Consider the following 27,552-nt stretch of genomic DNA (forward strand, 5'->3'; position numbering starts at 1 on the left):
TATATGCACAAACAAGGGGGGTCATTCACAATGCAAGGTGACGTTTTTGCATTCACCTGGGAGGACAATTTGCCCTCGTGCTAAAGAACAATATTGCACAAAAAAGACACATTTCTGAAGAAGAAAAGGAAAATACGAACTGCAATATCCCAGTGGTACAAGATCTAGCCCACCTCCTCAGTAGGGGAGGAAAGGCATGGACACTCTGTTATTTTTTACAATAATGAATCGCGTACGCCAGCGTCGGAGGAAGGCCTCCTCTCCCAGAATGACTAGTTCTTCAATGAGATGCATGAGCATTACATTTATTAACCGATGTAGCAGAGGAAACATGGCTCTCTGAGGGCGTCCCCTCAGGTGGGCCAGTCCACTCCGCTTTCATAAAACGAAGGCACCGATAGCCATGAAGAGTTCGACAAAGTTATCTCTGTGGTGGGACTTCTACTTCGATGTTTCTTTACACTGCTGAAGTGAATACCAGGAGCAACGTAGGAAAAAACTTGCTGTTGAAATATGCTCTGCGAGGCACCACATTGGTTCCGGCTCAATCGATCAATTTTCATTATATATTGATACCTAATTGATCTTTATCTTAATTAAACATATTGTCAACTATCAAATGCCTGCGTCAAGTATAACTTTTAACTGTAATTCGAACAGTCGATTACGTGCCAGTTCTATTTTTGAAAACACGTTTGATGAAAATTTGTAAAACCGAAAGCACGGGGTAAAAATATACAAGCGTGCATATTTGTCGACCGGAAGTGCGTAGAAAAGAAACAAAAATTTGACTCCTTCCACGTGCTAATGATCGTTATGGTTTGTAATGATACCGTCACAATTGATTCATTTACCGAGACGCTCTAAGAAAAAAAAGGTGATGGTGATGATGATGACGTTTACATTGAAGCATAGCAACTCACGGAGATTGGCCAGAAATAGTGCAAAATAAGCCTATTCATTAAAACCTGTAGTCAATAAAAACAGCAGTTTTTCTTCGATACTACAACTGTTCATTATTTAATAACGTTGATTAAGTATGTTTCGCCTTTAGAGCGGAGAGGTTAATAGGAAGTTAAGAAATGGTTTGGTCGCAAAATGTTTTGACTTAGATAATGCAAAGCAGATAACGTATCCAAGTTTAACGCCTACTCAAAAAATACTCATGAAGTAACAATAAAATTGTGTTAAAGTGTAGCACAAATTTTCCAAATTGTTTGGTTTAGGTGAATATAGCTATCTAGTCTGCTCAAGTTTTTAGAAGTCAGGTAATATAGGAGCTTTTATTTCATAAACTAATCGTCCTTTTGATACGGAGAGCCCTTCTCATTATTACTATTTGTAGTAGTAGTAGTAGTAGTAGTAGTAGTAGTAGTAGTAGTAGTAGTAGTAGTATATTTTATTTCTTGGAATACAACAAAAAGAAGCCCAGGAAAAATGCATTAAATAGGCCTGAGAAAAGCCCCGCTGAGGTTGTCTAGTATATAACTATGCTACTCGGCTGCTGACCCGCAGGACGCAGGCTCGAATTCCAGCTTCGGCGGCTGCATTTCCGATGGAGGCGGAAATGTTGTAGGCCCGTGTACTCTGATTTTGGTGCATGTAAAGAACCCCAGGTGGTCGAAATTTACGGAGCCTTCTAATACGGCGTTTATCATAATCATATGGTGGTTTTGGGACGTTAAACCCCGCATATCAATCACCAACGCCTGACAAAAGCTTATGCACCTGAAGCTCGCCTTCAATATAGAGTTCTTGTTCAAACAAAAAGTTTTCACGCGTTACATATCACAAGAGCACTAACAAAAGAATACGGCAATTAAAATAAAAAACAAGCAACACGTGATACACTTAACATACTGATAAGTGCATTGACGAAGGAAGCTCAGATGAAGCGATGCCTAAAGGAAAGTGCGAGGAAATAATAGCTCGAATGTGGGCGTGCGCGCTGAGCTTTCACAGCAGGCGTGGGTTTGTATTTCACGAGCGGCAAACAAGCTCAGCAAGAAACTGTTTTTTTTTTGCGGGCTTATCTTGTGTGAACCATACAGTTGCCTAATATACATTAGAGGGAACTCTGGCGCTAGTGCCTATGGGCGCCTGCAACGCACGGCGCTTCTGCGAGCATGGGAATGATGGCTTGTACACATTTGTCTAATATTCGTACTTCTGGCCTGCTTTTGGCTCCGTGTGTGTTCATGTGGCTTGGAACTGTTTTTTTTACAAAACAACTACTAGCAAATGTTCAGCAGTAGCGCTTCACCATCTATTATCTTAAACTTACCCTTCCAAATCGGGTCACGATGTTCAAACTGGTTTAATACTTATTTCAAAACAAAATTTACACAAAACAAATAAATGAAGCCGCAAGTACGATTCGCCGCCCGCAAGTGGAAAGACTAGGCAAATTTGTGTACTATATACACCCATCATTCCCATGATCGCTGAACGATGGCAGCGCCAGAGTCCCCTCTAGTTAATTTTGGGAAACTCTATGGTGTGAACAATCCACGGACAGGATACATTCAAAACATGCACATAAATACACGTACGCACGTACGCACACTTTTCCATAAATACCAGCGTTTTGCGATAGGAACGAACGAGAGGATTGAATGTTTGGGCACATATATTAACATTTGTTGTGGTTCAATGACCCAAGATAATGGTATCGTAAAGAAAGATGTCGTAGTGGAAGGTTGTGGAAATTTCGACCTCCTGACGTTCTTTAACGTGCACCTAAATATAAGAACAGGAGCGTCAAGCATTCTCGCCTCCATCAAAATGCGGCTGCCGCCGCGGCCGCGATTCGATCACACGACATGTGGGCTTGCAGCCGGTTGTCTTAGCCACGGTATCACCTCAGCGGCTTGAATGTATTTCAGTAGTGTCTCAATTATTATCCTACATGACGACGTTTGGTGTCTCAAACAAACCTGGGACATTCAGGTGATGGAGATCGTGTCGCCTTTTACGGGCGAAGCACCTCTTAGTCTAATCATATACTGCATACATCAGGCGTAAGCAGCCAGACTGACAGACAGATGGACGCAAAGAGGGGCAGACAAAGAGACGGGCAGACAAACACACGCACAGATGGACAGACACACACGCACAGACGGACAGCAAGACGCACGGGCAGACAGAGGGACAGACGGATGGACGCTTCGACGCAATTATCAGCATTCACTCCGTGAATATGCTGTGATTTTTTTCAATGTTGTTTTTTGTGTTGCTTTTTTCTTAACCAGTAGAAATGTTTAATGTGCTCTAATGCTCCCTCTTGCACATTGGAGTCGCGTACGTTGTGGCCTTCCTGCCCAGATGGGATGGTCCATGATCTTGCGTCAAGGCGTCACCGTGAATGTGGTCCGCATTCGGCACGATTTGTCTCCACGGGAGCAGAAACAAGTCCTATGGCGATTTGCAACACTACATCATTGGCCACAGCCGTATTCTTCTGGCCATGCACACATGCGCATGCGTTTTGGTGCCACCTCGTCGCCGATTACGCCGCGCATCATGCGAGGCTGGCCCGACGAATCGATCGCTGTTGATAACAGGCTGAGTCAGTTCCGCTCGCACAGTGCTGAGCGCAGCAGCGACAGACGTATGTAGAACTCGAACGCTACGAATGCCGTGAGGTAAGGTCTGTCTGATATTAAGGGGCGTTCGCAATTGTTCATCAGCTTGGTTGTACTAATTCAATGTTCCTCTTGTTTCTATTTGTGTTAGATGATTCGCTAACGTGGACACGACTAGTGGTAACTTGTACGAGTGCTATTTGCCCTAGCTTTTGTGTTAACGTTGACTGGCAATTGTGGGTTTTGGTGCCTTCGCTTTGCGCATCACAAGAGCCACGCATAACCAAAACTGGATACTTTTTTTTCGAGCCGTCATCATTGATAGCGTGTGTTGTATTCGCTTGAGGCTGTGACACGACGTGCTGAAGATAAAAATTACTAATTTTGCCACATGCTGCAAAGGAACAGTACTATTTTGAGTCGAGCTGTGAGGAGGAACGACTCCCAGTATTACATTTATTTCGATAGTTTTGCGCAATGTCCCGTTGACGGCAATATAAGTCAGGGGGGCGTGTCCATGAATTCAAGTTATCACCGGCGAGATAGTACTCAGAAAAATGCGATAACATTCACCGAACAGGGCAAGCTGATGACTTCGCTCCATCGACGGTAAAGAATATTGTTTGCCGAGGCAGCACACTGTATCGGTATTGTAGCTTTTATAACCGTCGCGCAGGGGATTGCGAATGCCAACTGTCTTTTTACATTGCCGTAAGCATTTGAAACATGAAAATAGATGGTCTATCTCATTCAATGAAAGGTTTCAGTTTTGTAAAAGACAGACGGCTTGTAGGTGCTTCGACTGGACTGGGTGACAGTACCGAGTTGATGAATAAGCTTCCTTTTTTAGTAATTATAGGTGGCATACTAGGACATCATAATGCGATGTAGTTGCGTTAACAAGCCCAGCGGCCAAGGAACCACATCTGAAGATCGTCACTTCCGGTGAATGTGTCACTTTGCGTGAGGTGTAACCTGAACGTGCTAGGTGACCGAAGTGGCATGCACACCTTTGTCCATCAATACATCAGCGTGCGCCAGAAGCAGTATCTTGATGATAATTACAATTTGAAATGAGGCCACAAGTATGCACATAGGCTGTGTTCTTCAGCGCAGTGACGGAAGTAACGATCGCAGTACAAACAGAGCGGATTCGTCGGTCACCCGAAACCTGAACCTGTGTGTTGCTTCCGTTATGCATGTGTCGCCACTCATTCCGGCATAAATTCGGGAGAGGGCGTAGCATCCTGACTGAACTAACGTACTTGTGTCTTCGAAAACGCAATGAGTCAAGAAACAACTAACGCATTTTGGAAATGATTTGATGTACCAAGGCACGGCATGGGCCTAACAAGTGAATGGCTGACAGTAACACCGTTTCAGCCATTGGAGCTCCTGGCAGTTGAATGAATGAATGAATAAACTTTATTTAAACTCCGGCAGTCTTCACCGAGTGCGGTTGAGGAAGAGTGGATAATCGGTTTGCAATATGAAGTGCAATGGAACTGTTCTGTAAATCGTTCATTCGAGCAAGGTGTGCCAGCAGCTGCGACCATCGACCAGAAAGGACTTGGGTAATTTTAGGCATAATTTCGTGTTCCCTGTCGCCTAGAAATAAACAAGGTCTCTGACGGGGGGTGCAACAGTGGCGACGAAATGAGGGCTGTCACAAGCCATGACCGTAATGACAGGAGGTTTTCGCTTATCTTGCGTTAGTTGACGCATCATACCTTGACACCGCCTTTTCTTGCGAGCGTTAGTGGGAAGACGAAGGAAGGATTTTGCAGCTTACATGAACAAAGCGTTACTGCGGCCCAGACAACAATATTTTTCGCAAAACAGGAGCGCAATCGATGTGCCGAGCTGCCGTCCTTCTATATTAGAATTGTCAAGAAAGTTCTGCACTGGCATGGTGTTCGCCTTTGCTGTTGACAAATTGATTTTGGTTGAGTCGCGGTTTGGTTGGTAAAGAGACCAGAAGCCTTATGGTTAGTGGCGACTGAAACGGGATAATTGAGAATTGCAATTGTGACGATATGCATGCTTCCGAATGCACAATGGATAGATGACACGATGAGATAAACACCCCACGTTCCGCTTGTGCATATGTACTGTTTAGGGGCTACATGACTGCACCTATAGGCAAGCACGAAATGTGAACCTTTTGTTGGAAGATTATTTTTGAATCCGTCCAGTGACGAAAAGTCATAACCAGCGACCGAATCAGTCGAGCTCGACTCGAGTCACTTAGTATTGAAGGGTGCACATGGAAGTGTTTCGAGGAACGCCCGTGGGACGAGGAGGGTTTGTAAAGTTTCGTGGGCAGGTCATATGATTCCTGTCACAGGAAGAGTTGTCATTAACTGCGAAGACATATAGAGGATGAAAACCATTATTGAACTAATGGCTTGTTATGAAGGTCAGCTGTTGAGATTTGTGAACTCAATGTGTGAAGCAGCGGAGTTTGTCAAATGACGACAATGCCACGTGCGAGAATTTATCTGTACAACACGCAGTGCAAATATAAGCGTTTAGTCCACAGTGCCACCGCTTTCATGAGAACTCCGTAACGCCAACAACGCATAAACTTGTACGAATGGAAGGCTACAGCGCCGAAGGGAAAGTGCACTAATGCTGGCAACAGAAATTGCACGTGAAAGACAGAGGTTCGACGATTTAAACTTTTTACGATGTACCGGCGAGACCACGCAGCAAGCGTTACTTACCCAACATGCAAGGTGTATGTGTCGCTAGCCGAAGGAGGATGGTCACAATTCAATTCAGCGAATCACAACGCCTCTGTTCTAGCTTGTGTGCGCCATGCCTTGTTGAAATGAATAATAGCAGTATGCAGATATGGCAGCCCACCGATTAGGAAACGGCGCATGTATAGGTGGGAAGACTCATATTAACAACAAAACAGTGAAATATATTGATGCCTCGAAAGTGAGACGTGTGTCAGTTGCGTAGTTTGGTTATTTGAAGCTGTCCAATTCATCCCTATTTTGCTTATTTAGAGCGGCATCACTCTGGGTTGGGCAAATGGAGTTTTGAACGCTATGATGGCACGCAGCTGGGTCAAAGATGCAGTACACGCGTGAATGCCACAGTTTGGCGGCTAGAGTACCATGCAATCTTTTCTGGGTTCGTCTTTTTCTGGGTTTGTCCGTAATGCCTAGCAAGTGCAGTAGACTCTGGATGTCTGGTCGCAGATAAGCCCGAGCCACCAGTTTTGTATCTATGCTTTCGCAGTATTGTAATGAAGGTGGCGAAAAACAAAGGAACTGGCTTAAATCAGTTGCAATGATATCTCTCACTGGCACACAGCTTTTACGGTAAGAACGACGCTGTACTTCGTGGGCACAAGGTAGAGTGTATTGGGAAAGGCATACTAGGGAAGCTCTTTAAAGAGGCGCAAGTACATTCGCGCAAAATTACCGATCAATTATCTGCGAATGATGTAGAATGACAGACTGGAGTGACACACCGACATGGAATTTCGCCGAATGGCTCACCGAGTGGTGGCGATAGGTGATCGACAAGCTCGGACAATGGTTTCCCTCCGCGGCTTCTTTCACCACAGAAGAGTTCCAGCATAGCAGAAGCCTTTTGTGGTCGAAATGCCGAAACACCAGCGTGGTCTTTTGATTTAGGTGCTCCTTCAACATACCCCTATTTCTCTGGAGACCAGCACTGCAACTTACCTCCTAGACATATTGTTGTTTCTTTTTTTGGCACTTCAAAATTTCCAAACTGCGCACCAAATATAACCTTCCCAGTGCTGACAATCTTGGGATAAAATATTTTAACAGGAGGGCCACCACCGCACTACATGTAAAAACCTAAATATAACGCTGAATGCTGATTTACTACTCTGGCTATCCGCGTTAATAAACACCCCTGCAATGCACGTAGGGTCTTGAATTCATTCTGGAACTCGAACATCTGGGGATAGGGTCTACTAGAGACGTTTAATCAGCGAGACAATGTTGACAAAAATTGTTGATGACCCAAGTGCTTGTAATTCCAGCTCAGGTAAGCTTGCATGTCTTTTTTGCTGATTGGCTCATTTTTGGTTCACTCAAAACTTTCGGGCACCAAGACCCTTTCAAGAGCGGCCGCAGCATCCTGTGAAGACGTTCTCGGACTACGGGCCGAGTATATGCGATATCAACCGCTGCGAGTTAGTTGATGTGTCTTGTTTGCTTACAAAAGTCAAGTTATTCACGGCACGCATGATGGTGGTGGTTCACAATTTTGATCGGGCTTAAATGAAACTCCCCACGCTCAGAGCAGAATTGGAGCTACTTTCAACTGGCACTTTGCGCAATTCTTTGCCTATTTCCGGATTCGTCAACGACGCCTTTTTCCCCAGTGACGATACGGTGAGTTGGTGCGTTCTTTTGCCCATTTTCATTCTCTAACAAGTCTCTTGTTTCTGCTCTCATTATGTAAGCATCATTGCCCCTCCACGGTGTTCTAGTGGCTAAGGTACTCGGCTGCTGACCCACAGGTCGCGTGTTTGTTGTGGGCCCGTGTGCTCGGATTTCCGTACACGTTAAAGAAGCCCTGGTGGTCGAAATTTCCGGAGCCTTCCACTATACGGTGTCTCTCATAATCATGTGGTGGTTTTGAGACGTTAAACCCCACATATCAATCAACCAACTTTGCTTTGCCTAACTCCCTTCCTTATTAGAACAGATTCTCAATATTCAGCATACCATCTACGTCGTAGATGTTATGATTTTGGCAACGAAAGGATGAGACGAAACCAATTAGGAAGCCCACCAAGAAGCTGCATCTGTTATTTAGAACTATGCTGCGGCCAGCTGCCTTACGTGTTCAGTGGAGAAGGCATATTAGTTAGTGGTATACTAGTGAAAAAATTCCGCCATATCCACGAAGTGAATGATGATGAGTGGGCGAAGCTCCGGAGGTAAACCTGGTAAACCATGAATCCTCTGTACATTTTGCCCACTCGATTACATCGCTCCCCCTAGCGTACGTCGCCGCACTAAATCGAACGATTGCCTTCAACCAATGACACGCGCCATATGTGACATCATTCCTATTTTATAAGATCTCGCATCTTTCATCAACTACAAGTACCGCTTTCTAGCTTATAACATCTTGCATCTTTTCATCATCGGCTACAAGTACCACCATCTAGTAAACACTACAAGAACTAAACAAGAGGAGGCTGCATACAGAAGACGGTACCGGCATCTAGTGAACACTGCAAGAACTAAACTAGAGGTGGCTACATACAGGGGATGGTACCGCCATCTAGTGAAAACTGCAAGAACTAAACTAGAGGTGGCTACATACAGGCTACAGGGGACGCACAGCCCACGCCCTAAGGAGCTTCGCCCCTAAAACCACCAATTGTCCTGACAGTTCACTTTGATTTGATGGCCTTCTGATCACCCAGGTACCTCGATTTCGTATTTTAGGCCTATACGTTCAATATAATGTCAAAGCGTCGCATACTACACACCTTCTGGCTCAACAGATAACTCAAATTACACACATGATCCACCGCATCGGGAATCGCAGGAGAAGACCCTGACGAGGATGTTCTCTGCTCAGTACAAGCACTCATAGTTTGTCAACTTCCCCATCAGCTTCTCTATAATAATCTAACACTCAGCTCAAACCAAAGTCGATGGACATCCTTCCACCGACAGCTGTGAAGGCGGCTCTCGGCTTGTCTGCACCCGCATCTACGCAACGCCTGCTTCAACTCAATGTCCCAAACACCGTAACCGAACGGCTCGAAGCCCAACACAATAATCAGCTTCAACGGCTCAGGCAGACTCGTCCGGGCTGCGCCATTATGCCTCGTCCGGGCTAACCAATTTCTGCAAAACGCACACAATTACCGCAACATAAACTTGCCTCTACTCTTCGTGTTCTCATTAAAATGGCTTCCATTCCATGAAACTAAAATCCCCACCACCACGCCAGTCATCGGAATGCCCCGAATTCAAGCTATGAGACGCGTTCTTGGTGATGCTACCAAGGTTTTACAAGTACTCTACACTGATGCAGTACACTACTCAGATAATTCAGTCTCGTGTTTAGCCGCTACACATGATAGTGACGCCATCATGACGTCTGATACACTATGCATTACGGACAGTAGTTCCACAGAGGCGGGAAGTCTTGCTCTAGTCAATGTTCACGCCAAGACATTGTCACATGGCTCTCCTGTCACCATAGGGACACAAGCTGCTTACCGCGCCTTCACTCAAGAACTTTTGGCTGCCAACACACACAGCATAATTTCTTCTGTTTCACCGTCCGCGTTATGCCCGGTGCGTATCGTCTGGACTCCTGGACAGGCCTGTCTTCATGGTAATGAACACGTTCATGTGATTGCCCGAAGTCTGACCAGCCAGGTACCACTGTAAGAGCTGTTCAACCCTGATGATGCTCAGAGCTAATAATCTACAACAAGACGTTGGATTACTTTGGACAGCACAGTTATACGTATCCTCCTCCTCATCCTTCAATTGACACAGCAGATGCTGTTGCGTGGCGAAAACTGCAGACCAATTTATTTTCTTGTTTGTACATGCTAAATTGTTTTGATCCTACTCTCTACCCCTCCTACTGTCCCTTCTGTGGCTGTATACTGACAGTATACCACTTTACGGGGGAATGCTCTGCTCCACAGGCTCTTCCTGCCACCCCCAAATCCACCCCTTTCTCTTGCGAGAATGGACTTCTCAGCTTACGCTGGCAGGAAAAGCAGCAGCTGATCCAGCGGGTTTGCAGGGTCACGCAAGCCAATGGGGCCCTGGACAGGGGCCCCCCCCCCAAAGAAAGCTCTGTGTTTACATTCACCAATAAAAGTTTACTCTTTTCTTCTTTCCGGGCGCTCAGCTGGACACCGTTTTGTACGAGACCACATCAATAAGCTAGTTATGGCCCAGAAGAAAATACAGTGGTATCCCTTTCGAATTCTCACTGTTTACTCTATCCGTAAAGCTGTAACCGTTAGTGCGCTAAGTTTTTCTTAGGTCTGTCTCATGGCGATGTACAAAAATCAAAAGGCGTCAGACACGTTCTTTCTTAAAGACCAGTGCCACGCATGGGCTCTTTTGAACGCCAGCGGAGGCGGGCGAGTGGTGCTGATCACGGTGAAGCCGTATTGTGGCACGGATTGTCATCTCCTTCGACAGATCGTGCTACACTGCCTGTCGCGCACCGCGGAGATATTGCCGTGTTTATTAGTGATGCATCACATTAAAATCTTGAAAGTAGGTAAAGCGGTAGGTGTATTGGAGTTACTGCGATCATATATTGTTTGCCGATATTGCTCGGAAAGATATTGTAAAGGGTAGTCTTCGCCACAGCAGGCGGTTACAAGACCGCTACCTGATATCATTCCAGATGGTCATGATATACTAGTTAACATATATGGCGCATGTCATTTAGGGTCACAATATGACCTCGGTGATAAAGACACCTCTGACAACACTAGCCATGGGGTGCACCTTCGTGACACAATACATTAAGTTGAATCCAAGTAGATAAACTCAAGTTACCTCAAAATGCTTTCACACAACAGCAGTAAGCCAATGTCGGTGGAAAATATTTCAGAAATGCGATACGTTAGGCAGGGAAAGGCGCAAAAATTTAAACTATAACGCAGCGCTATTTTTCCCTGGATGAAAAAAGTCTCATCCAAAAAAAACCACCCAGAGTCACCTTCTAGCTAAGTTAATGTACTCCTATAATCTACATAAGGGGACAGATCAGAACACAAATACTTCATTTCAACATAAATTATATATATGCTGGAACGTTATTAGAAACTAACTTTAGCCTTAGCTGCCATTACAAGGACTTTCTGGTCGGACATGTCCAAACTGGACAGTTGCGCCTACCGCTGTCGCAACGTGGTCTTGTATCTACCCTTCATGTGTGGAGGTTCCTTTGAGCGGCCACCGCCAATCTGATGCTGTCACAGGGTCTTGATGTGGACGAATTGCGCAATCAGCTTGATCTAAGCTGAACTTTTTCTTATTTGTGCTAACATGTGGCTAGAATAATTGTAAAGGCAACTTACAAGCAGCGATTGCGGCGTGCATGGCGTCGGCCGTCTGTGATCGGACCCGCAAAACTAGAAGTTTTAAAAGCGAGGCGTTTCTTAGCGAACTTCGGCGACTTTGAGCGTATCTATCTATCTATCTATCTATCTATCTATCTATCTATCTATCTAGCCACCTACGACCTTCAGCTCACCTGGCCGTTTGGATAATGGTATCGATACCAAACTTGGTATGACATAACGTGACTATATGACGAGTGTATTCGACTAGTCGTAGCATGACAATCGTGATATGTATGACATGAATGTCATGATTTACAATTTATGGCGTTGCTGCTCTTGCGGTGGTTTCGTTCACTTCACTTGTTGCAAAATAGTATGGCATAACAAGACTGCATGGTGAACGCAAGCGACAGACCCTAAAAGGAAAATCATGAAATGCATGTCATGTAACAACATGACTACGTGCCACGCTTATGACGCGCTCTCGGCCATTTCACTAGCGTCGCATGTACCAAACTCGGTATTACGGTACGTGAATGGATGACGGAGGTATCTGACTGGTGTCACAAAACGAGCGCTCAAAAAAGGACGCGCCGCCAAATTTTCGCATCAAAGGGCCGAAAGGTCAACGATATATAAAAAGAAAACAAGCATCCAAAGACTCCCCGGGCGCGCGTCCCTCTCTCCTCTCGGAAGCGTAGGTTCGCCGACGAACCTCCCCACCCCACATCGGAGGCCGAGAAAGCCCAGAAAATTTCTAAATGGAAAGGGGCGTGGGAATGCCGGGTTGCGTCATCGGTCGGGGACGGCCTTCAAACCGTCTCGCCCTCTCCAAAGCCTTCGCTGCGCATCGCGCAGACGAAATTATGAGAACATTCTGGAATCTCGCGCGGAAGGTATTTAACCGAGCAGTGGAGATGGGAGATCAGGAGAAGAAGGAAGTTAACGCCAGAGTGCGTAGGCTATTCCGCCGTGTAGTCGGCGAAGGTTTTGTTCCTAGTGACAAAACAGGAGATGAAGGAAGTTAATGCCAGAGTGTGTAGGGTATCTCGCCGCGTCTGTCGGTGAAGGTTTTGTCCTTAGTGACAAAGCAGGGGAAGAAGAAAGTATGCGCCAGAGTGTGTAGTGTGTTCCGCCTTGTGGGCGAAGCCTTTTGTCTTCCGTGACAAAGGAGGAGAAGAAGAGCATCTCCACCTGAGGGGTGACGACTCGAGCTACAGGCAAGAGTGTGTGTCTACCGCTATTGAACGAAGACGCGTGGCAACAGCTGCGAGTGTGAAGCCGACCTGTTTCCGGCGAAGAACTTTGAAGCTTGGAGAGTGGCCAATTGAAGACGCGAGGTTTCCAGGAAGAGAAACTTCGGGGGCAGCGGAACGACAACAACGCTGGACTTTGACTGAATGATTCTCGGAAGAGTATCATTCAGACTTTGGTTCCAAGAACTTTGGACTGAATAGGTTTTCTAACTCTTTATTCTTTAAGTGTCTTGGTTGTTCGATGCATGCGACTGCATTGTAGTGTGTATTGTTGTCTGTGTCCGTTGTTTCGAGTGTGGTTGATTGTACCGTGTAGTACATTGTTTGATTGGTGACATATTGTATTCAACTATTGTCGAGTGTGCATCCTTATGTATCATTTTGATCTGCCATAACTGAGAATATAATTTTCTTGTGTTTATCAACTCTCGGCTCTGACTTGTTCTTTGGGCCACAGCCGGCGTCTGCTGGCGCGCCAAATAGGACCACTTCTAAATTGTCCACGCTTTCGTGGTGCGGTACGGGGGGCCGATACTTTGGTCCTTGGAATTAGCCCGGCGATCGCCTCCCGAATCAACGGGACCAGTGACAATTATTCTGGCATCCGCAACGAGGACTTTTTGGTGCACACTGTGTCCAAAGTGGTGGGAAAGAGCCTTGAGTTGATAGTGCTATCGGAACGATTTTGTCTGTCAATATAATTTTAATAATTAAATTCAAATCTAGGAGTGACGCAGAGTATAAGGCAAATGAAGCCCATAAAATTATTCAACAATGGTCAAAAGACAAAGAAATAAATTTTAACCCAGACAAGTCGCATTTCTTAGTAGTGGGTAAAAAAAATACGAGAGTCACCCACCACACCAAAAAATGGTTTCACAAAAAATAACAATGGTTAAAGAAATGAAGATTCTAGGAGTGGTATTTGATAGCGCATTTTCTTTCTTACCGCACCTGCAATATGTTAGAGATAAAGTCGCTGCATTAACCTATAAAATAAACAGAACATTCATACAAGAAAACAATGACAACTCGAAGCAATTAAAGAAAATATACGTCCAAGGTATTGAAAGAATTATTGTCTATGCATCACCAGTTTGGTACACGAGAAAATGTATCATCCTCAAAAAGCTTGACGCAATACAAAGAATACCTTTACTAATGATCACAAAAGCATTTAAGACAACATAAAACATTGGACTAACGATATTAGCTAACGATATTAGTCTACCTTACAATAGAAAAAGAAAACGAAATGTACCATATAATACATGGTCGGAAAAAATTTAAAGGGAAAGATGAGTTTTTCACGAAGAATGAAATAATGATAAAATATGATCTTTGGCAAGATCATCCAGCAGACAGAGTAGAGTACTGCTTTAGCAAAGAGGCAGATAACACATTAAAGAATAAAATATACACAGATGGCTCCAAGGCACAAAACAATGTATGAGCGGCATTTATAATAATAAATGAAGAAAACTGTATACTAAATAGTAAACAATACAAACTACCACCCTACGCGAACAATTTTGAAGCTGAAACAATAGCAATTCTGAAAGCAATCAATTATACAAAAACATTCGAACACTCAAATAATTATCAACTATTCACGGATAGCTTGTCAGCTCTTCAAGCTATTAGTAACCCTGTAAACAATAATCACTTGATTCAACAGATCAAAAAAGAATTAGCAACTTTAAACTCGTAAATTAAATTAACATTCATTAAAGGACACAGCCGAAATTATGGAAACGACTTAGCCGAAGAACTAGCGAAGGAGGCTGCAAAACACGGTGAAGAAATAAAAATCCCAGTTACAAAAACAGTAAATAAAAAAGAACTTAAGGAAAATTTATCTCAGGAATGGAATAAAGTTTGGACAGCAGAGGGTCAAAACAGCTACGTATATCAATGGATTAAAAATATAAAACAAATACCTGATCACTTTCCAACCAATTTCTATACATCACAAGCACTTTCAGGCCACGGCCGATTTCCACATTATTTCGAAAGATTCAAAATACACGAAAGGAACACATGTCAGTGTAAAGCACGCGTTGAGTCATTTGATCATTTTTTGGAAATGTGTCCTAAGGTAGGCTTCGAAAGAGCCAAAATGGAAGAAATACTTGAAAAACATTTATCTAAAAGAAAACCTGAAATTATTAAAAACAAAACAACAATAGCGATATTAGAAACAATGATTAAAAAAATAACAAAAATAATTTAGAGCTGTAATCCCATGTCTTGACACAGCTCTTGAAATCTTAAGCGGGAGATTCTCCTTGCTGGAAAGCTGGAGGCCGAGTCTGCTTTCGGTGCTCAAGAGTCCAAGCACTATTTCAAAGCAAACACTAGTTCACAATATACACAAACAAAAAGCAGACGAAAAACAAACACAAAAAGGAGCAAAACATAACAAGGCACAAGCAAGCCCCAATAAGAAGAAAAAAAACTGTTCGTCAAGATGAAGACGAAAACCATGTAAAGAATCTGTTCGTAGTAATAAATCAACCCGCTGCCGTGGCTCTTCCTTGGCTGTGGTCGCCGATGTTGGTGGGATCAATCTCTCCATTTCTTTTCTATTAACTATTTACCCTACTTTCTCCAATTCCTTATTTCTCCTCTTCATCCCCATCTACCCCTTTCCCAAGCCTATAATTTCTCTCCTTATACCTGTGATACCTTGGTGGTGCAGGTTGGGCAATCTCTCTATGCCCTTCTCACATACTGTTGCTCAGTGTTCTCGTTAACGAGTGCAGGGGAGTGCTCCGATAGACTGAGTTAGGCAGATACCTTTTACACGTGGCAAGACTTTATTTGCGAGACAAAATGGATCTCGAAAAGTTAGTCGCTCTTGGTGAGAAGATGGGTCTTTCTGGCGCCGAACTGCGGAAGTGGGTCACCCAGAAGGAAAAAGAAGAAAAAGAGAGGGCCAAAGAAGAGAAGGCAGCTGAGCTGGAAAAAAAAGGTTGGCGGTTGAAAGAGCCAAAGCGGAAAAAGAAGCTGAGTTGGAGAGAGAGAGGTTGGCAGCTGAGAGAGCCAAGGAAAAAAAAGCAGCTGAGTTGGAACGAGAGAGGTTGGCAGCTGAAACGGCCAAGGAAGAAAAAGCAGCTGAGTTGGAACGAGAAAGGTTGACAGCTGAAAGAGCCAAGGAAGAAAAAGCAGCTGAGTTGGAGAGAGAGAGGTTGGCAGCTAAGAGAGCGAAAGAAGAAAGAGAACAGCAATTGAAGTTGGAGCTGGAGAGAGAAAAGTTGGCAGCCAAAAGGGTGAGAGAAAAAAGGGAGCAGCAATTGAAGTTGGAGCTGGAGAGAGAAAGACTGGCAGCCGAGAGGGCGAAAGAAGAAAGAGAGGAAAGGGAACGGCAGCGACAGCACGAGATGGAACTCGAGCGGCACCATTCGCAACAGCGAGATGAAACTTCGCTCCAAGCTAGAGTTGAAAGCAGCGAACCGGAGGACCACGGCTTCCGCTTGAACCCAAGCAAGCTGCTCGTAGCGTTTGATGAAAGGAAGGACGACCTTGACGCGTACCTTCACCGATTTGAGACAATTGCGAGGAGCCAGAATTGGCCGGAACATGAATGAGCAACTGCTTTGAGTACTTGCTTGAGTGGTGAAGCGCTCCGTGTGTACGGTAGGCTGACGCCGACCGATGTAGCCAACTATGAAAAGGTAAAAGCTGCTTTGCTGAAGCAATTTAGATTAACTGTGGAAAGATTCGGGGACAGATTTCGGACAGGAAAGCCAGCTGATGGTGAGACGGCTACGCAGTATGCCGCCCGACTTTGCCATTATTTCGACAGATGGACTGAACTTTCAGGGACTGCGCAGGAGTACGATGAGCTTAGAGAACTTCTAATTAGAGAGCAATTTCTTACTAGTTGCCACCCAAGGCTGTCGCTGTACTTGAAAGAGAGGAAGGCTGAGTCACTTGAAGACATGCTTGAATTGGCTGATCAATTCTTGGAAGCGCAAGGTGGAAATAATTTGGCCAAGGTCAAGAAGGAGTGTCCCGAAGATTAAAAAAATTCGGCACCCGAACAAAAGAAGCGTGCACCGGAGAGTGTTCCGAGATGTTTTCTGTGTAACCGAGTGGGTCATCGCGCGAACAAGTGTCGTACTAACTTTACGAGCCCTACAGTAGTAAAATGCTTCAAGTGTGGTCAGACTGGGCACAAAGCAGACGCATGTCGTAACGGAGCGAGTCAAACACACCAGGTATCCTGTGTGCTAGCAGCACCGAAATCCGATGATAATGCCGTCACCAACGTATTCGTGGAATTGAAAATGGGGAGAAACTTCCTATTGTGGGTACTGTAATGACAAAACAGCCTGCCAACCGGTGTTACGAAGGGACGGCCAACGCTGCCTGGAAAAGTTGCGGGCAAAAAGGTTACGGTGTGAAGAGATACCGGTAGCTCCACTGTTATCGTGCGGAGAAATTTGGTACGGGAAAGTGAGTTGACAGGCAAAACAAAACCGGTTTGCCTAATTGACAGTACGGTTAGGATGCTTCCCGAAGCAGAGATTGAGGTTGAAACCCCATACTTCAGCGGGAAGGTTACCGCTCTATGCATGACGACCCCCCTGTACGCCCTCGTCATCGGAAACATCGACGGGGCGCGAGGGCCGAATGATCCAGAATGTTTGGGGAAAGACCCGAAGATGGAGCTTCCGCTGACAAAGGGACAGTCAGATTCAGCGGAGAACAATCCTGTGAAGGATTTCGCTCGAGCGCAAGGTGAAGCCTGGGCGCAAGAGACAGCGAATGAAAACATGATCGTATTGAATGAGTTTACGTGCTGGGCAGCTGGACTCACGTCGGCTCGACTTCAACTGACCAACAATGTAAAGATGACAGAGTCGGCCAGCCAGGCACAATATCGTGACATGAACAAGCGGGTGAATGACTAAACAGGATCGGTTGAGCGTCATGACACGTTAAGATTGTCGGAAGTGACAACGATGGCTGAGATGCCGCCTCAGATACCGTCGTTGGAAGGGGCTCGCCGGAACAAAACAAGGAAAAACAATAAGAAGAGATCGAGAGAGCACCGCAAGAAAGGGCGCAAGCGCTGCTCGAAATGCACAGGATAGGTGTCAAAGTCGATTCGGAATGTGTTTGACAGGGCTATATGTTAAGTTAATGTGGTTGTTATCCTGTGTCACACTTAAATGTCGAGTGAGTCAAAATGTTTGTTACGGTGATGTGATTGTACAATTGTTGTAATGAGATAACTTTGTACATTTGTATTGTCTGGAATCTGTGATGGAGTGTTGAACTCATGCACCTGTGGTTATATTTCATGTGTTGTGAGATTGAATTACAATGTACAATTGTATTGAGTGATCTATTGTGAATGTGACGTGTCTTGAGCGACGGACTATGTTACAGCCTCTGAGAGTGTGGGGACTGTTCGCGCTCGTTTGTGTGGTTTTGATTATTATGAGATAATATTCTTAAAGTGGGGGGCAGTGTCACAAAACGAGCGCTCAAAAATGGGCGCGCCGCCAAATTTTTGCGACAAAGCGCCGAGAGGTCAACGATAAAAAAAAGAAAACAAGCATCCAAAGACTCCCCGGGCGCACGTCCCTCTCTCCTCTCGGAAGCGTAGGTTCGCCGACGAACCTCCTCACCCCACATCGGCGGCTGAGCAAGCCCTGGAAATTTTTAGATGAAAAGAGGCGTGGGGATGCCGGGTTGCGTCATCCATAGAGACGGCCTTCCGACCGTCTCGCCGTGTCCACAGCCTTCACTGCGCATCGCGCCGACGAAATGATGAGAACTTTCTGGAATCTCGCGCGGAAGGTATTTAACCGAGCAGCGGAGATGGGAGATCAGGAAAAGAAGGAAGTTAACGCCAGAGTGCGTAGGCTATTCTGCCGTGTAGTCGGCGAAGGTTTTGTCCTTTGTTACAAAACAGGAGAAGAAGGAAGTTAACGCCACAGTGCGTAATGTATACCGCCGCGTCTGTCGGTGAAGGTTTTGTCCTTAGTGACAAAGCAGGAGAAGAAGAAAGTATGCGCCAGAGTGCGTAGGGTGTTCCGCATTGTGGGCAAAGTTTTTTGTCTTCCATGACAAAGGAGGAGAAGAAGAGGAATTCCACCTGAGGGGTGACGACTCGAGCTAGAGGCGAGAGTGCGTGTCTACCGCTATCGAGCGAAGACGCATGGCAACAGCTGCGAGTGCGAAGCCGACGTGTTTCCGGCGAAGAATTTTGAAGCTTGGAGAGCTGCCAATTGAAAACGCGAGGTTTCCTGGAAGAGAAACTTCAGGGGCAGCGGAGCGACAACAACGCAGGAATTTGAGTGAGTGATTCGCGGAAGAGTATCTGTCACCGGTCCCGTTAATTCGGGAGGCGATCGCTGGGCTAATTCCAAGGGCCGAAGTATCGGCCCCCCGAACCGCACCACAAAAGCGTGGACAATTGAGAAGTGGTCTTTTTTGGCGCACCACTGGACGCCGGCTGTGGCCCAAAGAACAAGTCAGAGCCGAGAGTTGATAAACAAAACAAAATTACATTCTCAATAATGGCAGATAAAAACAATACACAAGTATGCACACTCCACAAAAGTTGCATACATGTCAGCAATCAAACAACGTACTACACAGTAGAATCAGCCACACTCGAAACAACGGACACAGGCAACAATACGCACTACAATGCAGTCGCATTCATCGAACAAGCAAGACGCTTAAAGACTAAAGAGTTAGAAAACTTATTCAGTCCAAAGTTCTTGGAGCAAAAGTCTGGATGATACTCTTCCGAGAATCACTCACTCAAAGTTCAGCGTTGTTGTCACTCCGCTGCCCCTAAGTTTCTCTTCCAGGAAACCTAGCGTCTTCACTTGGCCACTCTCCAAGCTTCAAACTTCTTCGCCGGAGACACGTCGGCTTCACATACGTAGCTGTTGCTACGCGTCTTCGCTCGATAGCGGTAGACACACACTGTTGCCTGTAGCTCGTGCCATCACCCCTCCGGTGGATATTCTCTTCTTCTCCTCCTTCGTCACGGAAGACAAAAGGCTTCGCCCACTAGGCGGAACATCCTACGCTCTCTAGCACATACTTTCTTCTTCTCCTGCTTTGTCACTAAGGACAAAACCTTCACTGACAGACGTGGCGGGATACCCTACGCACTCTGGCGTTAACTTCCTTCTTCTCCTGATCTCCCATCTCAGCTGCTCGACTAAATACCTTCCGCGCGAGATTCCAGAAAGTTCTCATCATTTCGTCGGCGCGATACGCAGTGAAGGCTGGAGGAAAGGGCGAGACAATAAGGGGGCCGTCCACGACGGATGACTCAACCCGACATCACCATGCCTCTTTCCATCGAGAAAATTCCAGGGCTTGCTCGGCCGCCGACGCGAGGAGGTTTCGTCGGCGAACCTACGCTTCCAAGGGAGAGAGTCGCGCGCCCGGAAAGTCTTTGGATGTTTGTTTTCTTTTTTTATCGTTGACCTCGTTGCGTCACTCCGGCGTTTGGTCGCGAGAATTTGGTGGCGCGCGCTTTTTGAGCGCTCGTTTTGTGACACCTCCCCCTACTTTAAGAATATTATCTCATAACATTCAAAACCACACAAACGAGCGCGAACAGTCCCCACACTCTCAGAGACTGTAACATAGTCCGTCGCTCATGACACGTCACATTCACAATCGATCACTCAATACAATTGTACGTTGTAATTCAAGCCCCACCGCGGTGGTCTAGTGGCTAAGGTACTCGGCTGCTGACCCGCAGGTCGCAGGTTCAAATCCCGGCTGCGGCGGATGCATTTCCGATGGAGGCGGAAATGTTGTAGGCCGGTGTACTCAGATTTGGGTCACGTTAAAGAACCCCAGGTGGTCAAAGTTTTTGGAGCCCTCCACTTCGGCGTCTCTCATAATCATATGGTGGTTTTGGTACGTTAAACCCCACAAATCTAATCTACATTGTAATTCAATCTCACAACACATGAAATATAACCACAGGTGCATGAGTACAACACTCCATCACAGATTCCATACAATACAAATGTACAAAGTTATCTCATTACAGCAATTGTACAATCACATCACCGTAACAAACATTTTGACTCACTTGACATACATGTGTGACACAGGATAACAACCACATTAACTTAACATATAGCCCTGTCAAACACATTCGGAATTGTCTTTGACACCTATCCTGTGCATTTCGAGCGGCGCTTGCGTCATTTCTTGCGGTGCTCTCTCGATCTCTTCCTATTGTTTTTCCTTGTTTTGTTCCGGCGAGCCCCTTCCAACGACGGTATCTGAGGTGGCGTCTCAGCCATCGTTGTCACTTCCGACAATCTTAACGTGACATGACGCTCAACCGATCCTGTTTAGTCATTCACCCGCTTGTTCATGTCACGATATTGTGCCTGGCTGGCCGACTCCGTCATCTCTACATTGTTGGTCAGTTGAAGTCGAGCCGACGTGAGTCCAGCTGCCCAGCACGTAAACTCATTCAATACGATCATGTTCTCATTCGCTGTCTCTTGCGCCCAGGCTTCACCTTGCGCTCGAGCGAAATCCTTCACAGGATTGTTCTCCGCTGAATCTGACTGTCCCTTTGTCAGCGGAAGCTCCATCTTCGGGTCTTTCCCCAAACATTCTGGATCACTCGGCCCTCGCGCCCCGTCGATGTTTCCGATGACGAGGTCGTACAGGGGGGTCGTCATGCATAGAGCGGTAACCTTCCCGCTGAAGTACGGGGTTTTAACCTCAATCTCTGCTTCGGCAAGCATCAGAACCGTACTGTCAATTAGGCAAACCGGTTTCGTTTTGCCTGTCAACTTACTTTCCCGTACCAAATTTCACCGCACGATAACAGTGGAGCTACCGGTATCTTTTCACACCGTAACCTTTTTGCCCGCAACTTTTCCAGGCAGCGTTGGCCGTCCCTTCGTAACACCGGTTGGCAGGCTGTTTTGTTATTACAGCACCCACAATAGGAAGTTTCTCCCCATTTTCAACTCTACGAACCCGTCGGTGACGGCATTATCATCGAATTTCGGTGCTGCTAGCACACAGGATACCTGGTGTGTTCGACTCGCTCCGTTACGACATGCGTCTGCTTTGTGCCCAGTCTGACCACACTTGAAGCATTTTACTACTGTAGGGCTCGTAAAGTTAGTACGACACTTGTTTGCGCGATGACCCGCTCGATTACACAGAAAACATCGCGGAACACTCTCCGATGCCCGCTTCTTTTGTTCGGGTGCCGAATTTTTTTAATCTTCGGGACACTCCTTCTTGACCTTGGCGAAATTATTTCCACCTTGCGCTTCCGAGAATTGATCAGCCAATTCAAGCATGCCTTCAAGTGACTCAGCCTTCCTCTCTTTCAAGTACAGCGACAGGCTTGGGTGGCAACTAGTAAGAAATTGCTCTCTAATTAGAAGCTTTCTAAGCTCATCGTACTCCTGCACTGTCCCTGAAAGTTCAATCCATCTGTCGAAATAATGGCAAAGTCGGGCGGCATACTGCGTAGCCGTCTCACCATCAGCTGGCTTTCCTGTCCGAAATCTGTCCCGGAATCATTCCACAGTAAATCTAAATTGCTTCAGCAAAGCAGCTTTAACCTTTGCATAGTTAGCTGCATCGGTCGGCGTCAGCCTACCGTACACACTGAGCGCTTCACCACTCAAGCAAGTACTCAAAGCAGTTGCCCATTGATGTTCCGGCCAATTCTGGCTCTTCGCAATCGTCTCAAATCGGTGAAAGTACGCGTCAAGGTCGTCCTTCCTTTCATCAAACGCTACGAGCAGCTTGCTTGTGTTCAAGAGGAAGCCGTGGTCCTCCCGTTCGCTGCGTTCAACTCTAGCTTGGTCCGGAGTTTCACTTCGCTGTTGCAAACGGAGCCGCTCGAGTTCCATCTCGTGCTGCCGCTGCCGTTCCCTTTCAGCCATCTCCGCTTCTCTCTCTTCTTTCAGCTGTCGCTCCTTTGCTTCTCTTTCTTCTCTCGTCCTTTCAGCTTCCAACTTTTCTCTCTCTAGCTCCAACTTCAATTGCTGCTCTCTTTCTTCTTTCGTTCTCTCAGCTGCCAACCTCTCTCTCTCCAACTCAGTTGCTTTTTCTTCCTTGGCCCTCTCAGCTGCCAACCACTCTCGTTCCAACTCAGCTGCTTTTTCTTCCTTGGCCCTTTCAGCTGCCAACCTTCCTCTCTCCAACTCAACTTCTTTTTCCGCTTTGGCTCTTTCGACCGCCAGCCTTTCTTTTTCCAGCTCAGCTGCCTTTTCTTCTTTGGCCCTCTCTTTTACTTCTTTTTCCTTCTGGGTGACCCACTTCCGTAGTTTGGCGCCAGAAAGACCCATCTTCTCACCAAGAGCTACTGACTTTTCGAGATCCATTGTGTCTCGCAAATAAAACCTTGCCACGTGAAAAAAAATCTGCCTAAATCAGTATATCGGAACACTCTCTTGCACTCGTTAACGAGAACACTGAGCAACACACAAAATCGTTCCGATAGCACTATCAACAACTCGAGGCTCTTTCTCACTACTTTGGACACACTGTGCACCAAAAGGTCCTTGTCGCGGACGCCAGGTATAATTGTCACAGGTCCCGTTAATTCGGGAGGCGATCGCCGGGCTGATTCCAAGGGCCGAAATATCGGCCCCCCGAACCGCACCACGAAAGCGTGGACACTTTGGAAGTGGTCCTTTTTGGCACGCCAGCGGACGCCGGCTGTGGCCCCAAGAACAAGTCAGAGCCGAGAGTTGATAAACAAAACAAAATTATATTCTCAATAACGGCAGATCAAAACAATACACAAGTATGCACACTCCACAATAGTGCATGGTGATGCCGGGTTGAGTCATCCGTCGCGGACGGCTCCATATTGTCTCGCCCTTTCCTCCAGCCTTCGCTGCGTATCGCGCCGACGAAATGATGAGAACTTTCTGGAATCTCGCGCGGAAGGTATTTAATCGAGCAGCCGAGATGGGAGATCAGGAGAAGAAGGAAGTTAACGCCAGAGTGCGTAGGGTATCCCGCCGCGTCTGTCGGTGAAGGTTTTGTCCTTAGTGACAAATCAGCAGAAGAAGAAAGTATGCGCCAGAGAGCGTAGGGTGTTCCGCCTAGTGGGCGAAGCCTTTTGTCTTCCGTGACGCAGGAGGAGAAGAAGAGGATATCCACCAGAGGGGTGAAGGCACGAGCTACAGGCAAGAGTGTGCGTCTACTGCTATCGAGCGAAGACGCGTAGCAACAGCTGCGTATGTGAAGCCGACGTGTCTCCGGCGAAGAAGTTTGAAGCTTGGAGAGCGGCCAAGTGAAGACGCTAGGTTTCCTTGAAGAAAAACTTTGGGGGCAGCGGAGTGACAACAACGCTGAACTTTGAGTGAGTGATTCTCGGAAGAGTATAATCCACACTTTTGCTCCAAGAACTTTGGACTGAATAAGTCTTGTAACTCTTTAGTCTTTAAGTGTCTTGGTTGTTCGATGCATGCGACTGCATCGTAGTGCGTATTGTTGCCTGTGTTCGTTGTTTCGAGTATGGCTGATTGTACTATGTAGTACATCGTTTGATTGGTGACATATTGTATTCAACTGTTTTCGAGTGTACATACTTGTGTATCGTTTTGATCTGCCATAACTGAGAATATATTTTTGTTTTGTTTATCAACTCTCGGCTCTGACTTGTTCTTTGGGCCACAGCCGGCGTCCGCTGGCGCGCCAAATAGAACCACTTCTAAATTGTCTACGCTTTCGTGGTGCGGTTCGGGGGGCCGATACTTCGGTCCTTAGAATTAGCCCAGCGATGGCCTCCCGAATGAACGGGACCAGTGATTACTGGTGCAAACAAGATAATCATGAGATGCGTGTCATGTGAGAACATGACTACAAGCCACGCCATAATGCGCTGGCGGTCGTTTCGCTAGCTTCACTTATACAGAATTTAATATTAGGGGACGTGAATGAATGACAAAGGTATGAGACTGGTATAAACATGATAAACATGAGATGCTTGTCATGTAACAACATGACTAAGTGCTATGCTTATGATGCACTCATGGCCGTTTCGCTAGCTTCACATATGCCAAATTTCGTATTATGTTACGCGCACGAGCAACATAGGTAAATGACACAATCAAACATGATAATCACGACATGCGTGTCATGTGTAACATTATGACTGCATGCCACACTCATGATGTGCTCGCGGTCGTTTCGCTAGCTTCACAAATGCCAAATTTGGTGTTACATGACGTCAATAGATGACGAAGGTATATGACTGGTGCAAACTTGATAACTATGAGACACGTGCCATGTAGTAACATGACAACATACCACGCTTATTGCGTGCCCGCGGCCGTTCGCTATCTCCACATACACTAACTTTAGCATCACCTGACGTGAATAGATGACGAAGGTAAACGACACATCCAAACATGATAGTCATGACACGGATGTCGTGTACGGCAAAATTTACCTCCACCTCTTAACGGTGTGCTGATTTAAAAGTGGCGTTTCAACATTCCTCATTAGTGCTTCGCATATAAACGATTCCAACTCTACGTGGGATCTGCCAATTTTTTATAGAGTAGCCACCAAACCTTTCGTTGTGGTAGTCAGTATGTGCTAAGCTCTCGAGTAAACGTGATTATTTGTGTCCTGAGCGTGATCTTAACAAAATGATCGGCAACAATCACGAGGATTCTCAACCACTAAAGCGTGGTCTGCGTCGAACTTTGTCGAACCTTTTCTGGTGAGAGCCGAACCATCATCCTGTCTACGCCTACTGCCGGACAAATGTCTTTCCCATATTTCGCAAAAGGAAGCAGTCGTGTGCTTCATACTGCCAGGATATACCCCTAAACTTATTTTATTAGCGCCCCTGACTTTGTTTCCCGGTAGCACTTCTGCTTCTTTTCAGCTCCAGTCGTTACCCATACTGACACGTAACCTGGTCAGCACGTTGTCGGGTTTGGTCTCGAGGTCGTAAGATGTGACGTGGTCGTGACCCAGATGAAGGTGGCAGTCGGCGTGTTCATAGACAACTGCATTAGGCCGAAATTGTGGCTGGGAAATGGCCAGTCGCGATATTGAATCCCGGCTGCGGCAGCTGAATTTTAGTTGGGCCCAAAATGCTGGAGGCCTATATGCTCAGACTTGGGTGTGCGTTAAAGAACCCCAAGTGCTAAATATTTCCGTAACCCTCCACTATGGCATCTTTCATTATATAGTGGTTTTTAAATGATAAAGCTGACATATCTATCAAATATTATTCTGTAGCATGCATACTATATAGTGAAACACTTCCAAGGGGGACATGCTGCTGGCATAGTTTAGGCGTACCTAAACACATCGTAGCGTCAAAGGTCATATCGCAAAGAACGTTAAGCACGCCATGCTTTGACAGAGCTCTGTTGCGTGGATGATTTTAGCTTTGTGTCCTCAAAGGTTTACTAGTGGATAACGAAAATTCGCTTGCAGGCTACTCTAATGATTTATAAATCTTTTTTTGCAAAAACTATCTTACAAATGGAAATAAACAGAAGGGAATTTATGTGCAGCTTTGCAAACGGACGTTTCTTGGAAGTTTCCTGACTCATTGAAGAAGCATTATACTTCGCTGAAAGACATTAGTGCTTCTAATACCCATATGGTAACCAACGAAAGCAACGTTTGAAAACCGCCAGTACGCATCTCAAGCTGTGATGTACAACTTAGAATTCACTCAATTACATATCTGCAGACCTTAGATGAAACATGGTCACGGAACAAGTCTGATGATCTGATGTTTGGAATCCGCGTAGGTTCTTTCTTCACTAAGCTCCACTATAAGTCGTTGACAATCGATCGCTGTCTTTCATTTCATTCAATGCCTGACTACACGAACTTCCACCAAACTCGTGACTACATTTATGCAGGCCAATAAGAATTAATGCTGTTCATTTCTGAAAACGGAAAGGGTACAGGGCACCAGGTCTCTCGTGAAGCCCCATGACGTCTGTTTACTTCGTTGTGTTTATGGCTCGCAGGAAAATTCTGAACATTTTTAAAAGACTACGCCAAGAAGTGCCTCACAACGCTAACACTATAAAGCGTTCGACTGCTGTGGGTTGATGACGGCGAACATGCTTATTTGGAGCTAGTTACCTTCGATTCGTCAGACCCTGCATGGGCCCTTCCGACATCACTTTACCCTTTGTACTCTTCACCGATGCGTCACACTCTGGAACTGCAGCTGTTCTTTACCAAAAAGACCAGGGACCTGTGGCAAGATGACAAGTGATCGAATATTTTTTGTACATGTTTACTAAAGTCGAAGTTATTTACTGTTACCAGAAAAAGAAGCATTAGCAGTGATTAGGACATTAAGGTCTTTCAGGACATGTTTGGAAGGTCCATGTTTTAGACTGTTCACCGACAACAAAAACTTCACTTAGCTGCTTCATCTCACAGAGCCGAAGGAAAGAATTTTATAGCGAACGAGTGAGATTCAACAGTACACTCTTTAGGCACTTGCTCGTCCATGACGAAATCACCAAGATGCTGAGGCCTTGCCACTTAGTGGTGGTCTAGTGGCTACGGTACCCGGCTGCTGAGCCGCAGGTCACGGGATCAAATCGCGGCTTTGGCGGCTGCATTTCCGACGGAGGCGAAAATGCTGTAGGCCCGTGTGCTTAGATTT

The 27,552-nt window shown here is 45.9% G+C and overlaps 1 pseudogene; it reads left to right on the forward strand.

Moving 5' to 3' along the window:
- The window catches only part of LOC142784754 (uncharacterized), a 79,155-nt pseudogene extending 52,002 nt beyond the window's left edge, over nucleotides 1-27,153 (forward strand).
- The last annotated feature ends 399 nt before the right edge of the window (nucleotides 27,154-27,552 follow it).

This window comes from Rhipicephalus microplus, unplaced genomic scaffold (assembly GCF_043290135.1).
Source record: "Rhipicephalus microplus isolate Deutch F79 unplaced genomic scaffold, USDA_Rmic scaffold_15, whole genome shotgun sequence".
In the NCBI taxonomy this organism is placed as follows: Eukaryota; Metazoa; Arthropoda; class Arachnida; order Ixodida; family Ixodidae; genus Rhipicephalus; species Rhipicephalus microplus.